Consider the following 5,376-nt stretch of genomic DNA (forward strand, 5'->3'; position numbering starts at 1 on the left):
TAGGAGAGAGTGATGGGAGAGAGTGTCATGGGAGAGAGTGATGGGAGAGAGTGATGGGAGAGAGTGCCATGGGAGAGAGTGACATGGGAGAGAGTGACATGGGAGAGAGTGACATGGGAAAGAGTGATGGGACAGAGTGACATGGGAGAGTGACATGGGAGAGAGTGATGGGAGAGAGTGACATGGGAGAGAGTGTCATGGGAGAGAGTGAAATTGGAGAGAGTGACATGGGAGAGAGTGATGGGACAGAGTGACACGGGAGAGTGACATGGGAGAGAGTGACATGGGACAGAGTGATGGGACAGAGTGACATGGGAGAGTGACATGGGAGAGAGTGATGAGAGAGAGTGACATGGGAGAGAGTGATGGGACAGAGTGACATGGGAGAGTGACATGAGAGAGTAATGGGACAGACTGACATGGGACAGAGTGACATGGGAGAGAGTGACATGGGAGAGAGTGACATGGGAGAGAGTCATGGGAGAGAGTGTCAGGGGAGAGAGTCATGGGAGAGAGTGATGGGAGAGAGTGACATGGGAGACTGACATGGGAGAGAGTGATGGGACAGAGTGACATGGGTGAGGGTGACATGGGAGAGAGTAATGGGACAGAGTGACATGGGAGAGAGTGACATGGGAGAGAGTGATGGGAGAGAGTGTCAGGGGAGAGAGTGATGGGAGAGAGTGACATGGGAGAGAGTGATGGGAGAGAGTGACATGGGAGAGAGTGATGGGAGAGAGTGGCATGGGAGAGAGTGGCATGGGAGAGAGTGACATGGGAGAGAGTGGCATGGGAGAGAGTGGCATGGGAGAGAGAGTGATGGGAGAGAGTGACATGGGATAGAGTGGCATGGGAGAGAGTGATGGGACAGAGTGACATGGGAGAGAGTGATGGGAGAGAGTGACATGGGAGAGAGTGATGGGAGAGAGTGGCATGGGAGAGAGTGGCATGGGAGAGAGTGACATGGGAGAGAGAGTGATGGGAGAGAGTGACATGGGAGAGAGTGATGGGAGAGAGTTTCATGAGAGAGAGTGACATGAGAGAGAGTGACATGAGAGAGTAATGGGACAGAGTGACATGGGAGAGAGTGACATTAAGCAATGAATTGTAAATCAAATGAATTATTCAAAGAAATGATAAAAGAAAGAAAAAAAACAGAAAGCAATTGGGATAAAAAGTCCTTATTTCTACTCTGCTGTATGAAAACTAAGCTATAAAAAAGTGTTTGCGTGAATTGCCCTTTTAAAAAGCTTTCCCATCAATCTGATTTGTTTTTTTAAGGTACTAAAGCTCATTTATTAGACAGACAACGTTTCAGTCCCCTGAACATGACCTTCCCCAGGGGCAGCAATGCAGGTCACAGGGAAGCTTGTGTTTATGTGTCTTTAGCCATATTTTCAGGGCCCATTGGGCTTCAGTCTTGGCCCCTCTGGAGGTACAAGTACAATTGTTTTTGGGGGGGGTGTGACTGGACTGCACAGAGATCAGCTGGGAGAGAAGCTGGGAATGATGGGAGCAGGTCACTGTTACAGTAGGGGGGTACAGTAACCCAACAAAGTATAAAGAGGTGCAGTGCGGGTGTGATCACATGATTCATACAGGCACCCACATAGCTCTACTCCCACTCACCCATATTAATATATTAAAGGATAATAAGACATTTTGGGAGACATTAGCCACTGAGCATAGAACCAAACACCCCTACCCTACACTTTGTTATGCAAGAAGCTATTAAAATACACCTTCCCCTTTAAAGAAAGCAGGGATTGGTTGTCTGTATATTATATATGATATAGTCACATTGGCCAACTGCAACTGTGTGCCCATGATCAGCAGTGCAGCTGAGTTTTACATTCCATCACTAATTAAGAGGAAATCTCTGCCATTTCTGAAGGGCAGGATCATTTTCCTTAGATTTACTGCACAATGCACAGATCTCTGCTGCAAATCCACCATAAAACATTGTTACTGACGCACAGGGGGACTTGAGAGTGCAGGCAGCACAGTTACTAGACACAGGGAGGGCTGGGCATATAGTAAATATCAAGCAGTACCTTCTTCTATGCATCTGTGACTTTATTGGGCATCCCCCATGGAAAAAGCCTCAACCTTAAATATAATGAGGAATTTGTTTCCCATATGTTGTGCCAGCTGTACTGATATAATCCATCATCTGGCTACGTACACTCACAGATGTGCACATGCATTATACACATGTATGTATTTGTAATAATGTACCCCCTACTGTAAGTGATAAGGATATTAGAAGTCACTGAGGGGTTATGTGACCATATAAAGACACAAGGCTGCAGGCTGAGTTATACAGGGAACTCTGAGTATCACTCATGTATTATAAGGGATAATGTACCCCCTACTGTAAATGATAAGGATATTAGAAGTCATTGAGGGGTTCTGTGACCATATAAAGGCACAAGGCTGCAGGCTGAGTTATACAGGGAACTCTGAGTATCACTCATGTATTATAAGGGATAATTTACTCCCTACTGTAAATGATAAGGATATTAGAAGCCACTGAGGGGTTCTGTGACCATATAAAGGCACAAGGCTGCAGGCTGAGTTATACAGGGAATTCGGAGTATCACTCGTGTATTATAAGGGATAATGTACCCCCTACTGTAAATGATAAGGATATTAGAAGTCACTGAGGGGTTGTTCTGTGACCATATAAAGGCACAAGGCTGCAGGCTGAATTATACAGGGAACTCTGAGTATCACTAGTGTATTATAAGGGATAATGTACCCCCTACTGTAAATGATAAGGATATTAGAAGTCACTGAGGGGTTGTTCTGTGACCATATAAAGGCACAAGGCTGCAGGCTGAATTATACAGGGAACTCTGAGTATCACTCATGTATTATAAGGGATAATGTACCCCCTACTGTAAATGATAAGGATATTAGAAGTCACAGAGGGGTTCTGTAACCATATAAAGGCACAAGGCTGCAGGCTGAGTTATACAGGGAACTCTGAGTATCACTCATGTATTATAAGGGATAATGTACCCCCTACTGTAAATGATAAGGATATTAGAAGTTGCTGAGGGGTTCTGTGACCATATAAAGGCACAAGGCTGCAGGCTGAGTTATACAGGGAACTCTGAGTATCACTCATGTATTATAAGGGATAATGTACCCCCTACTGTAAATGATAAGGATATTAGAAGTCATTGAGGGGTTCTGTGACCATATAAAGGCACAAGGCTGCAGGCTGAGTTATACAGGGAATTCGGAGCATCACTCGTGTATTATAAGGGATAATGTACCCCCTACTGTAAATGATAAGGATATTAGAAGTCACTGAGGGGTTGTTCTGTGACCATATAAAGGCACAAGGCTGCAGGCTGAGTTATACAGGGAACTCTGAGTATCACTCATGTATTATAAGGGATAATGTACCCCCTACTGTAAATGATAAGGATTTTAGAAGTTGCTGAGGGGTTCTGTGACCATATAAAGGCACAAGGCTGCAGGCTGAGTTATACAGGGAACTCTGAGTATCACTCATGTATTATAAGGGATAATGTACCCCCTACTGTAAATGATAAGGATATTAGAAGTCATTGAGGGGTTCTGTGACCATATAAAGGCACAAGGCTGCAGGCTGAGTTATACAGGGAATTCGGAGCATCACTCGTGTATTATAAGGGATAATGTACCCCCTACTGTAAATGATAAGGATATTAGAAGTCACTGAGGGGTTGTTCTGTGACCATATAAAGGCACAAGGCTGCAGGCTGAGTTATACAGGGAACTCTGAGTATCACTCATGTATTATAAGGGATAATGTACCCCCTACTGTAAATGATAAGGATATTAGAAGTCACTGAGGGGTTGTTCTGTGACCATATAAAGGCACAAGGCTGCAGGCTGAGTTATACAGGGAACTCTGAGTATCACTCGTGTATTATAAGGGATAATGTACCCCCTACTGTAAATGATAAGGATATTAGAAGCCACTGAGGGGTTCTGTGACCATATAAAGGCACAAGGCTGCAGGCTGAGTTATACAGGGAACTCTGAGTATCACTCATGTATTATAAGGGATAATGTACCCCCTACTGTAAATGATAAGGATATTAGAAGTCACTGAGGGGGTTTGTGACCATATAAAGGCGCAAGGCTGAGTTATACAGGGAACTCTGAGTATCAATCAGAGTATTAATGCACCCATAAATGTAAATTCAAGGATATTACAAGTCACAGAGGAGCAGTGATGGGGAATTTTTCAAAAATATTTTTCATAATGCAGCAGTTTCAATGTGACCCAATTGTCAAGAAACTATAATTCTCTAAGCAACTTTGTTCACCTTTTGTTTTTCTTTAAGGTAATTATAATCGATGCTCCTGCGTCTTTTAATCAGCAACCTTGTTTCAGGAGGGCCGAGAATGAAACTGCCAGTTCCTTCTTTCACTATCACCTGGCAGTTCATTTACACCATTGGAGGTGACTATATGGGGCGCAGTTATTATCCTAATTCCTAGGATACATTTTATCCTGGGAAATATCATATGAATATGAAGTAATCAGTGATTATTAAATGTAACTTTAAGCGAAAGCAAGTCGTGTGTGTGTTAAATGTGAGTAGTTTGTGGTGGTGCCCTAAGCCCACTCTTTATTCATGTAAATAATAATGTGAGGCGCCTTGGGAGCCAGTAACCTTTTCAGCCCAGATCTCTAACCTGCCTTTGAAGTGTCTGACTTTTTGAAAGGGCTGTGTGTGAAAGTGGCAGCTCCAGAGTGACCCCTGCATTGTAATGGAGCAGATATTGGGGGGAATCAGTGGAGCACATCCTTGTAGTGATCTCAGCCCCTATGATCTATGAGCTGGCAAAGAGCAACATGGCAGTTTCCATTCACAAATCCTGATGCCCCTGTCCCTCCCATCCAACAGCAGCAGCAGCAGCAGCAGCAGCATCCAGTGCTACAACATGAATATTGCATCAGCCCCCACTGCTCAACTAAATGCCCCCCTACACCTTCCTACACTCATTTAGAAATTCCACAAACACTAACACTAGAAATGGGGGAGGGGGGAGTCTGTAGCACCCTGAGATATCTGCAAAAATTAATTTAATTACATTTTAACAAAAAAAAGCATAAAAAAGAAGCCAAGATTATTTATTGAACCCACTTATACTTTTTTTTCCTTTATTAGATATTATTAGCTTAATGGAGTAGAAGAGGATAATAATGAATATTAATTGTACGTTTTTGTTTTGGTTTGATTTTTATATTTAATTTTATATATTTATTTGTAGCGTTGTTTTATTTGTGTTTTAAAAAGCAGAACAAATAGGCCAAGATTATTTATTTAACCCACTTACACTTTTTTTTTGATTTTATTAACTTAAAGG

Source organism: Xenopus laevis, chromosome 6S (assembly GCF_017654675.1).
Source record: "Xenopus laevis strain J_2021 chromosome 6S, Xenopus_laevis_v10.1, whole genome shotgun sequence".
Lineage (NCBI taxonomy): Eukaryota > Metazoa > Chordata > Amphibia > Anura > Pipidae > Xenopus > Xenopus laevis.